Raw genomic sequence first — 12,895 nt, 5'->3', positions numbered from 1 at the left:
ATAAAAGACAGGCATTTATGACTCTCAATAACATCTGAGGTATGCCCATTAAAGAGAAAATAAGCACTCACATTTTGCACTGTAGTTTCTGGACTTGAGTAATCAAGACATTTTTATCCTCAAATAGTCTCTTGAGTCCACTGAAAGTAGTATAAGTTGGTGGCATCTTTTTGGGGAAAAAAGAAGAACATCTTGGAAAACCTCTTTGGGCCAGATCTGATGCTTGTCTGTACTTCACTTTTATAGTGATAATTGGTATTCATAATGATAATTCGAGGTCACTACATGATTCTTAAAACACTTTCAAAATCCGAAAACCTGAACAAACAAATAAAAAACACAAACAAATTTTATTCAATATAACTGAATGAATAAAATTTAACCTATTTTCCTAAAACTTGGGCATTGATTTTTGGTCAGTATACTAATTTACTAACCATAATATTTATTTACTCAGTACATTCCAATCCTTGGCCACCAAAGATAAGTTATTATCCTTGTTTTCCAGTCTCTATTTAGCCTGAGAATTTCATCCAAGTCAACCATAAAAATGAGATAAAGGTAAAACAACACATGATACTAAAAAAGGGAAGAGTCAGGCACTGATGTTCTTCTCTCTTGTTGCCTGGGGACTTGAGAACCGAGTGGGGGTGGGTGGAGGTGGAGCAGTGAGGGTTTCTATCTCCGTTATTATCTTTGTATGTACACACACAGCCCCTGACTGTTAGAATTTGCTTTGAAGGAGGGACTGAGAGATAATGTGCAAGATGAGCTCAAAAAGAGAAGAATCTAGTACTTGGTAATGAGAGTAATAATCAAGTTAGGCTAATTTAAGAAATGTTGTGATTGTCTACACTAGCTTGGCTCATACTTTCTTTTCCTGGGAAGTCTGTTTATATGATAACTGGCATCTTGGGAATGGTTTCTTCCAGAATGACCTAGACTCTTTAATGCCTCAAAGGATAATCTCTACCAGGGCATAAACTCCAGCAGCCCTTTCCATAAACTAGATGGAAGTTATTTCAACATTTGTTTTTGTCTCTAAAACATCATCTGGGTTGCTCTTGTAGGTATAACGAAGACCAACCAAATAAGAACAAGCAAAGGCCATCTGTTCAGATCTTGCTATGGCGAGAGATTCAGTGACTTCTGTCATTTGTGTTTTGGCAAAGATTTAAAGGCATGCAGAGGAATGGGGAAGCTTCATGGTGGAAAAAAGGGAAGGCTTCAGATGTGCTCTGATTGGAGGCTGTTGGCATGGGGAAGCTGCAGACAGACTAACTAGATGTGGGATATCGTATGTGATTAGTTTGGGGTACATATTTTTCTCTGGTTGATTCTAAGATGGAAGCAAGGATTAGAATTAGAGAAGCTGTCAGTTATTAATGTCTGCATGTTTGGGCTGACTGTTACAAGGCTTATTGTTTGGTTCCCCAGGTTGTTACTAGAGATAACAGCCTGACTGTCTGCAAGTCTGACTTGCAGGAGGCCAGCTATTATAGATAATGAGTTGGTTTCCTGGGCAAGTTGCTTCAAGTTGTGGGTCAGAGTTCTGTTTTTATATATGGTCTGGCCATTGTCCATTTGTATATTCAGTCTCTCACTCCATAAAACAAGAAATGAAGTTCACATTTTGAGTGAATTGAACTCTTGAAAGCATGACTTCCATTTTTGAATAGCGTTTTTAGTTTTCTAATGCCTGAAATAAATCATCACCAAGATAAGAAAACCTTTGGAAGTCTCAGATTATGCCTTGCTTGTACTTTGGGCAAGAAGTGACATGAGTACAGAAATTTCATTCAAATAAGGTAACTCTAAATTAGAGAATTCAAGTTGAGAATATGGCTGTATGAGAAAGATAAAGAAAAAAGACTACCATATGTTTAAAACTTCCTTCATCCTTTTATTTTATTAATTAAAGAGCATAACTTTTAAGTCCCAGTGTGAATAAGGCTGTCTTGAAAGTTGCAGTAACAGTTTCAGGCCACAGGGTGCCATATTGGAAGCTGTTTCAGGGATCCTATTGATATTCTCACAGGCCAAAGAAGCTTACACACCTTAAGTGCCCTAGCTGTCTCTGAGGGATACAGTGTGAACCAGGATGATCTGCTTTAGCAATAAAGAACCTTTGATTGATGGATTTTATAGTATTCAGTATCCTAGACTGAATGATTTTAAGCCAGCAGAAAGAGCTAATTTTTTTTCTAGGTGCTAGTACTGACATTTAGCCATGTATGATATACTAACACAATTAACTAAAATATAGCGTTCCTGAAATGTGCTACAACCGAATGCACTATATTTTTCATATGATTTGCAATTTCCATGGAGAGCTCATTTGGATTACGTTTATAATACTCATTTAGCAAACTCCATTAGCAATGTTTACAAGTGCTTATGGATCTGGTAAATGAGTTTGCGGATGTGCTGTGAACAAGCTAAATGTATCCAGTTGTGTATGGTATCTAATTCATAAACTCATTCTAATCAGGTAGGGTGTATAGCACATTAAACTCTAACCTTGGAGTCTGGATTCCTATATGGTTCCTACATGGTTTCTTAATATGATTGAATTGATTACCTTTTGGTTTCTTGATTTTCCCTGAGGGAGAAAACTCATTGAAAAACTGGATTAATGCAAGCCACTGAGCATAAGAATCCTTAAAGGCAAACAAACAAGTAAACAAATACACAGAATAGAGAGATGTTGAGTCAGTCTCTTCCTGGTTCTAAATTGGGTTTTTAGTGCAAAACTGTTTTAGCACACTCAGGGTTTTAGAACGTTTATCACATTCTTGGGAATGTTAACTTTCTGAATTATCCTGGCTACCTGAAAAGCTTTCTGCATCTCGCAAAAGGGCCTAACCTAAAAACTGCAAGTGTTTGTATTTGGAGTGACTGATTCTTTGATGGGAAATGTTTAGAGGCCTGTTAGAAAGGATAACAAAGGTCCTTTGTTAGACCACTGATGATCTGCATGAACTGTGGATTTACTAGTTCATAAGATCCAAATTTCTAGGTCATTGTTTATGCTAGGTCAAGACAGGGGTGTGGGGATGTAGGACCCGGGAAATAGTAAGTCACTGAAGAAAGCCTGTAATAATAAGAGCTAACATTTATTGATGTTTATGATAGGCTGTAAGCACAACAATCCCATAAAGGCAGGTACTATTATTTTTGTCTTTATTTTACAAATGAGGAAACTGGGACTTGGAGAAGTTAAGTAATGTGTCCTAAGGTCACACAGCTACAAAGCAGAAGTGCCAGATTTTGAGCTCAGGTGCTCTGACTCCAGACCCCTTGCCCTTTACCACTGTATGGCAGATAACTGATATTTTCCTTAGAACTTACGTTAAGATACAAAACTGGCTGAAATAGAAGAATCAGCAATCTTTCCCAAGATTATGCACTTGTTCTTTTGGATAGAAGTTCTAATTTTGGCTTACGAAGACATAGGGTAAAATCCCCCATCTTGAATCTTACTAATATCCAGAAATTTGAGTCATCTTTGACATGGTAAGAAATTATCAAACAGTGCCATCCAACGAGGATATTTTCTTGTCTTCTTTCAAAATCAAGTTGGGAGTTTCAGTTATTATTTAAAATTTTTTTCACAAATATAGTTTTTTTTCATAGAACACAGATGCTCTTAACTCCCTAGCAGTCACCATCTGTACCTCAATTTACATTTCCCAAAACACTGGTGACATCTGTTTAAATGCCAATCTCCTTCCAACTTAGTAGGATTTTAGCTCAAAAGTGATATTCTATGAGTGATTTGAAATTTCAAAGTTAAGCTGATTTTAATCAAAATACTCAATGGGTACAGGTATACAGGCTTTATCTGCCCCTTTGAGAAGGTTTCCACAAAGTGGAGGCAAATATTGAAAGATCTATCATTTCCAAGGGAATGTGGGACCATTTTGCCAGGTTAGACTTTCCATCTATGGGAAAAGGAAGGGAAAGGTTCTGAGTTGTCATGGAGAGAACTCTGGGTGATTAGGAATTCTCCTCAAGTATCGCAGCCCCTGATTCCTTTCTGTAGGTTGATGCCCCTTTCATATAGTGATGTCTGACTTTCTTCAATGAATCATTTTGTGAGGGGAGGTATAGAAAATATGTCTGGGGATAGACACAGTGCAGAAGTAGTGCTGAAGGCTGGTTGAACAATGGGACTGAGAGATAATCATGAGTTGTGGGATACTGATTTTTTTTTTTTTTTAAAGAACATGTAGAGGGACTTCCCTGGTAGTGCAGTGGTTAAGAATCCACCTGCCAATTCAGGGGACACAGGTTTGATCCCTGGTGTGGGAAGATCCCACATGCTGCGGAGCAACTAAGCCCGTGTGCCACAACTACTGAGCCTGTGCTCTAGAGTCCGTGAGCCACAACTACTGAGCCCATGTGCCACAACTACTGAAGTCTGTGCACCTAGAGCCCATGCTCCGCAACAAGAGAAGCCACCACAATGAGAAGCCCGTGCACCACAACGAAGACCCAACGCAGCCAAAAATAGATAAATTAATTAATTAAAAAAAATAAAGAACATGTAGAAATTATGTCCCTAAGTTCACATTGCTCCTTCATAATAGGTACCCAGGGAAACCATAAGCTTAATCCAATGGTGCTATAATTATTCAAAACATTCTTAGAGTTACTTTGAAATCAGGGGCACGTTTTGGGGGGAAATTCTCCGTGATATCAAACCTTTGTTTGAGAGAAAATTTGATTTTTTGAAAAATCCCGAAGTCTTCTGGAATGTGGTATTGCTATAAAGTGGGTTTAAGGGGGCAGTTTTTTCTTAGTGGTTTACAAACTGATTCTAAGAAGGCAATTTCAAGAGATGAGCTTTAGAAAACTTGTAAACAATAGAAGCATCAGAGACTAGATATGTATGCCCTTGAGAGGAATTCTTCATTTGGAAGTATAAATTTTGTCTTGTTTGTTTGTGTTTTGATATCAGACAGACCTGGGCTTTAGATCTGGCTTCATATATATTTCAAATGTGTGATCTGGGCTACTTAACCATGTTAAGCCTCAGTTTTCTCATCTGTAAAATGGAGGTAATAATATTTACCTGGTGGCATTGTGAGGATTAAAGAGGGTAGTGTACGTAAAGAGTCTTGCCCAGTGCCCGGCATATAGTAAGCACCCAATTAAAAGTGATGCCAACTCATACATACCCTCCTTTATACCCTCAAGGTAGCTTTATGGATTCTAATTTCATGGGATGCAGTGTGAGGTATTAGAAGGAATTGGAGCCATGTTCTACCATTTATTTGGCTATAATGGTCCTAGGCAAGTCATTTAACTTGTATAGTCCTGAATCCTTCTTTGTAAAGTGGTTATAATAATACTTCTCTTCCCAGATTACCATGAATATTAAAGACAATATACATAAAGAATTTAGAGCAATAATTATGATTATTGTGAAAAGGAATCTTAGGATAATAACCTTTTAATGAGGTCCAGATTGTTCTACAAAGATGATGATAAGTTTAATGTGTACTAACACCTGCATTTTTTAAACTGACAAAATTTTAAACTGCATCTTAGGAATTTTTCCAGATGGCATATATCTTTGGGCATGGCTGTTACACCTGGATTTGTTAGTTTCTAGGTGCACACCTAGATTATCATAGGTTAGTTTGTTGCACTTGTATCTCCGAATGGATTTCATAGTATTCCAAGTGTTAATCAACCTAAGGCCTTAGTTAACCATAGAGCCCAATGGAATATCACTTCCATGGTTAGAAGTTTTTCCTTAACTACAGAACAAGACCTTCGAGAATAGCTTCAGTTGTGAAATATTTAAATGCATCTTTTAAAATGCAAATAAAATATTTAATAGAGATAGGGCATTACTCTCTTACCCATTTTCAGCATTGAATTTCCACTAAGAAGTCTTCAAGAAATTCTTATAACAAAGGAAAATCAGACCCTGTAGCGGCATCTCTCTTTCAAGAGGAGAGAATATTCATATTTTCTTTTCAATTTGGCAAAAATGTCTTAGTTAAAATGAGATGTCTGACTCATTTCTACAGCCAAATATTTCTGAAATAAAAGTTTGGAGTTACAAAAAAAAAATCTAGTTCAGTTCTGAAATAGGCTTAAAACTTGTTGATTTAAATCAAACCAAAATGTTGAGAAACAAAATTGAAGTTAAATAAAAAATTTAGAGGAGTGGAATCTTTTCTTCAAATCGAATCCCACAGAGAAGTCTAAAATGGGAAACAGAAGTAAGGCTACTCGAGTTAAAAAGGAAGAGAGAGGCCTACCTTTCACCTCCCTAACTTCTCCTTCCTCCCCTCCTCTATCTCCTATGATCATATGATACCTTCCCAGGATCCCCTGGGTTCCCAGAAGCACAATTTGGGATCCCCTGATATAGCTGGTCCTTTGGTTTCATCTATTGGCCCTTTAAAAAAAAAAAAAGGCAGTCTTTCATGCATAGAGCATTAATCCTGTCAGCTTGAGTAGGCAGGAGACAGACATGTTTATACTCTGACAGCTCAGTTATCTCTGCTTTGCCCAGTGTTTGGGAGCTACGGTTCTGAAGATAGACAAGTCTGTCTGCAAGTTTGATTTCTGTTGGTGGTGAAGTTTCTCCTGGTTGACTTGGCAGATTTTCTCTAATGACTTTCAGATCAAGAGGACAGGTACCACAGTCTTAAAAAGTAGCTCTACTGATGTAGATTACATGAGCAATGTTGGTACTTTGTCAAAGTACAGTGGGTGGGGTGGGAGCTTGAGTGCTCTTAGAAAGAACACAGACTCTCTGCAGCATATTCCATCTGGTTAGGAAAGATTGTTTTGCCCTTGGTGAGCCTGGGGATGGTGAAATGTCACCATTCCCTGTAAAGTGTTGATGTGGCTTGTGCAGAGATTCTCTTAGGTGTCTTTTAATTGACATCTGGATTTTAGAATCCAACTGCCAGAAATCATGTCACTCAAAGGGTATAACTGGAAGTACTGTATAGCATGAGGACCCCAGACCCCAAGGTAGATGGAAATTGCTTGGAATTGATGCGCCAAACCGATCTGAGTACACGGAACCTCACTGACAGAGGGAGGGAATGGCAGACAAGATGCTGACGTAAATAATGAGCTGAACTGCTGGTTCTTCACCTCCTGGCTCTGTGCTAATCAAAAACCTAGAGGTTTATATCATAGGCCTCTAACGGGGCACTCAAAGAGAGAAACCCATGGCAGAGTTCCACAATTCCAGTCCAGACTATCACTGCTTTCCTGAGGCTGTGTATATTTGGGCAATTAACTTAACCTCTCTAATTAAACCTTGGTTCTCACAGCTGTACAGTAAACTCCAGTGTTTCTCAAACTGTCTGGGCTGAAGAACCAGGTTTTAAAAAAAAATTCCAATCCATCTATAGACTGATACTTTTGTAATATACAATAAAAATGAATTCCTAGAAATACTTAAATTTTTTATTCTTAAATTCAAAAGACATAAAGTTACTCTGTCAAATTGCTTTTAAAGTTTCTAAATATTTACTCTCCATTTTGATAGTATTTTATTGCAAATCAGTAACAATTTGTGGGCTGACATCATTAACAATTTGTAGACTAGACTTTGAGTATCATTGGTACAGACACTAATGGTACTCACCTTATATGGGGGTATTACGAGGCTAAATGGAATAGTACATGAATTTGATCTCCATTGTCATAATTTTTATATTTCCTATGGGTTTAACCCTTGGAAAAGCATTTTACCACCAGAAAATCTCTATTTGTATTAAGCCATAACACAGAAGTTTTCATAAAGAGTACATTGGAGGAGAGAGAAGGAATGGTTCAAATCAACCTCTCTTGAGAGACTGAGGAATGGTAGGTCTCAGGAACACTCAGTTTCAAGTTTTGGGAGCCAATCCATCAGCCAAGTACAAGTCCTGGGACTGCTACTTTTAAAATGTGAACTGAAGACACCCCAAACAGGCCCCCAGTTTTGGGGGAGAGTCATACCTGCAGCACAGTCAATCAGCATGATGCTCCAGTGATTAGGAGGGTCCTGGATTTCATTCCTCTTGCAAGAGCTGCTGGGTAGCTGAGCAACACAGGGTTTAGCACTCAGGCTTGGAGGCAAACAGACTCGGGTTTGAAAGTCTCCTGCTTATGGCCAGTGCAACAACAGATGAGGTTACTTATGCTCTCCAAGCTCCCATTTTCTTCTGTATAAAGTGGGGACTAATAATAGTGCCTGCTTTTCTTAGTGCTACTGAAAGAATTAAATGAAATAATTCCTATTAGTACTCAATAATTTTTGAATGAGTAATGATAGTTATAAGACCATAGTGAGCAGCTCACTTTTAGCCAAGCTGTGCTAGCACATGGCCAGATTTTACATGGCATGATGGACCGAAGGGGTTGCTCTCTTGGACACAGTAGAGGAAAAGAACCCCAAACTTCAGTACACCACTTTTAAAAGGTCTCTGGCCCTTAAATTATGACCTTCCCTATAGCTATCTAACACTCTCACTCCTTCCCTTCACCCCAGCTGTGAAAGAGATGTTTATAATATGGAAAAATGAATCAAAGTCTTGAATACATCATCCAAGGTGAGGAAAACTGCAGGGGTTGAACAGGAGTCTGGGGAAGCAGGAGCCCACCTTTTTTCCTGTCTTACGCAATGTGCAGAGAATATCCGTGATTAAAATTCTTAACACGATTTCAAAGCATCACCTTCCTAGGTAGATGACACGCAAAGGCAGGCACGGAGATTGAGGAACCGTCTGACTCAAGTGGCTCATTTGTAAGAGCTCGAGTAACACTCCATAATGAATTTGCTATTTACTGATACAGCAGTGCATTCATTTGGCATTAACGGGCAGGGCCAATGTACAGGCATAGTTATTTTATTTAAATTCAAGCTTTGGTACCAGGCAACTAAATTCCTGTGGAAGGGAAGTGACATGCCAATTTCAAAGGTATTTATGGCCACGCCATCTAGTAGCTGAAAAATAGAAAGAAGATATGAAAAATAAGATGAAACTATAAATGCTAACTAATGATGTTACTAGTAACACACTTTATTTGGAAGGCACAGTTAGTGAAGGGAGATTTTCTGAAAAGGTATTGGCCTACAAGGGGTGAACATAAGCTGCAAGATGGGTCAGTGGCTCTCAAATACTTCTCCTAACTTATACTATGATGGGGGAAATTTCATTAGCTGCAATTTTAATTAAGCCTCAATAGGCTTCAACCCTCACCCTACCCTCATCCCCAAACTCTTTAGTTATTTTTCGAGTCCTCAGGACAGGTGGTGTCTCATATGTGCCCTAGAATAAGCTACCTCAGATGTTTTGGCCTCCTTGTCGAAGAACCTGGACATTGACTCTGACCTGGTTGCCTCTGTAAGAACGCTTCCTGCCAGTGCAATCCCTTTTCCCTGGGAGGCTATCTTGACCACTCAGCCTGTGGTCTGCAGCAGAGCTAGGATGGTAGTTCTCCATCACATGGTCTTTCATAAATGTAGATCTCCCATTTTCTTGCAGTAACCTCTCTTCTTATAGAAGCTCAAAATCAGGCCATCAGGCTGGGTTTTATGTGTACGGGGCAGGAAGGCAGGTGAAGACAGAGACCATGCCATTCCCGGCATCGACTTCACGTAGTCCCCGTGAATAGTACTCGTGTGCTTAAACATTGCCGTCATGAAGATCATCCAGCCCCATTCACCAGAAGCATCTGGATCCTGGTTCCAGTCCAGAGAAGAGCACCCCTAGGTTAAAAAACTGATTAAGTCATATCTATCATTTACACCTTCACATGTATGAGTTGTTAAGGTATTTTTCTAGGAGCACACTTGGATAGGAGGACAGCTGGAGAATATTGGAAAAGATAGGAGTGGAGGGGCAAAACGATGAGAGTACTAAATCCAGCTTTGACGACTTTGCAGTTGTACTTTCAGATGGCCTTACTCACTCTCACTAGTAGCAAAATTAAAGACAAGTCAGGAATGAGGTGAGTAACTGTAGCTAAAGAAGACCAAATACCAAAAGGAAAATTAGGTTCGAGTATTTTCACTTGCGTCAGCCACTGTATGTGTTCTGCTTTGGTATATGGCAGGGGTCTCTGACCCCTGGGCCGTGGGCCGGGACCACACAGCAGGAGGTGAACAGTGGGTGAGAAAGCAAAGCTTCATCTGTTTCTCGCTTCCCATCGCCCCCCATGGCTCACAGTACTGCCTGAACCATCCCCCCACCCCCGCCCCGTCCATGGAAAAATTGTCTTCCACGAAACCGGTCCCTGGTGCCAGAAAGGTTGGGGACCGCTGGTATATGGCGTTTCTAACACTGGGTCTGAATCAAGACCTCCTCTGAAAAACTGAGATGGAAATCCTTAGAGACTGATTACCCCTCATTTGCTGATTATGAGCAGTGTCCTCTCAAAGAAGAGCCATACATTTCAACCTCTGATGCCACAGTTCTTGTCTGAAGGTATGTTTCAGAGGAGAGCTGCAAAGGATTCCTATAATTTTGACCCTGAGGAGAACCTGTGGTCATTCTCTGAAATCTGGTGTCTGATGTCCAGGTCACTTCTGCTCTAGACTTGGCCTTTGTAGGAGGTGGTGGGGAGGAGGTATGTGGGGACCAGGAAGGACTTGTTCAAGCCTGGCATGTGCCTCACTCAGAGTCTCTTGACCTAACTCTGCATCTTCTCCAATGGAGTGAATCCAGGGAAATTGTGCAGACTGTTGGAGACATAAGTACAGTCAGGGCCAGGGTTCCACCCTTTGTCATCACTAAGGCCTTTTTAAAAATTGCTTTTTTTCCCCTCAGGGACTTCACACTTTAACGATTTTATTTACCAAATAGCATTTATCAAGTAATAATTGCTTTGTTTTCCTTGTTTATTAAGATAAACTAGGGATAACTGCCAGAGTTCTGGACTGACATATGATTACCAGTGTTATTGATTTGATGTAATGCCATAAAAATTAGATAAAACAAAATGAAAGAAAGCCTAGTGTGTATATTTATGTTTATTTTAATTATGTATGTTTTCCATTAGGTTTTCAAAATACTAAATATAATTCACAGATGCCTATTACTCCCTTTACTCAATCTTTGAAAAACATCAAAATTTAGGAGAGTAGTATGGAAAAACTTTCTGGGATCTACCAGGATTGATATATGGAGAGCCACATCATGCCTTTGGAGACTTTGGGGCTTTTGGAATTCAGCCAGCATTTTAGGATGAATGATAGGGGGTACACCTACTCCTCAGGTATGTTCTAGTTCAAAAGTTTTGTCCAAAGAGCCGATGGCTATTTTCAAGCAACCTACAAGACAGGTTGTTTAGCTGACCGTCTTTCCAATTGTCCCATTTATGTTTTCAGCCTTGACACCACAGAGAGAATATTGGATTAAACTGGTTCTATTCAATGTTAGTGAGCCGTGTGGGCAAATTCAGCTTATGTGACAACTTCCGGGCAAGTCCTTATTCATCAATCTCTTAGCAAAAAGAAATATACCATTGTAGTAAAATGTAGGGGCCTGAGGATATACGTGGGGGGACATGGGTGTCACTTCAGCCACTTTCATAGGCATCTGGTGTCAGTTCTCATCTACACCTGCCAAATGCAAGAGTGAAAACAAAGTGAATGAGTTCAGCAGTTTGCCTCCATCAGGGAGATGTCTGTTAAGGTATTTATACCTTATGAGCAGTTTTTAGGACATTCATCTATTAGTATATACCTACAGAATCTTATGTCATCTTTAGAGTGGTGATGAAAGCAGCATATAAAGTGTGGAAGTAACTTAGTTTATGATATTTTATTTATTTATTTATTTATTTTTTTGTGGTACAGGGGCCTCTCACTGTTGTGGCCTCTCCCATTGCGGAGCACAGGCTCTGGACGTGCAGGCTCAGCGGCCATGGCTCACGGGCCCAGCCGCTCCGCGGCATGTGGGATCTTCCCAGACTGGGGCACGAACCTGTGTCCCCTGCATTGGCAGGCGGACTCTCAACCACTGCGCCACCAGGGAAGCCCCAGTTTATGATATTTTAGAGAGGAGAGTAGAACCCTGGATCTGTTAAATTATGGACCTTTTGTAGTTAATTAATTCAGATAAGAGACTTCCCGTATGAAAGGTTAAGTTAAAATATATGTAACAGGCAAATACACATAGAAGATTTTTGGTAAGTGATTGTGGCTCAACTGCCTATTTAAACCAAACATACATTTGATTGTTTTAAAATATTGATGCCTTTGCTGTTATTACAAAACACTGAGGAGGAGTTCACACAATGAGGGTGACATGTGAACGTGTCAAGCTAATGTCAAAACAACAGCCTTGAACAGCATCGCAGTCTGACAGGTTTCAGAATGGAGTGACTGCTGACTGGACTGCTCTGAGGCTGAATTAGGTCTCTCCTCATAAGGACTTTGCTATTTTCTTGGGTGTCTGCAGCCTGGAGTCATGTCAGACTTCACTGATTATATCCCTGTGCAGAGAGGGAGGGCATGAACTTTGCCAACAGGAGGGATGAATATGTATGGTGTTTTTCTTCAGATCAGGCTGACTGCGACCTCTGCTGAGAGGGATTGTGTGACAGTGTGCTTGACTTTCTTAGTGTGAGGCCTGCCAAATGAAGCATCTAGGTTGCACCTCTCATATAAGGACAATCAACCAGCCAAGGCTGTACTTCTTAGTGCCTGGAAAGCACTTCTTTTACAGTAGGCCCACTGAAAATGCTATTTCCTTTGCCTGGAATAGTTTTGGCTTCCCCTTTACACTGGTCGTGTCTGACATCTACCCATGATGTAAATCTTGGCATAAATGTTGTTCCTTTAGGAGACCTTCACTGATTTCACAAACTATGTTAGGAGGAACCTTTAATATATGCCCCTACATCACCCTTCATTTCCCCATTG

This window comes from Hyperoodon ampullatus (genome assembly GCF_949752795.1).
Source record: "Hyperoodon ampullatus genome assembly, chromosome: 3".
Lineage (NCBI taxonomy): Eukaryota > Metazoa > Chordata > Mammalia > Artiodactyla > Ziphiidae > Hyperoodon > Hyperoodon ampullatus.
The sequence above is the reverse complement of the archived record's forward strand: the minus strand, read 5'-3'. Positions refer to the sequence as shown.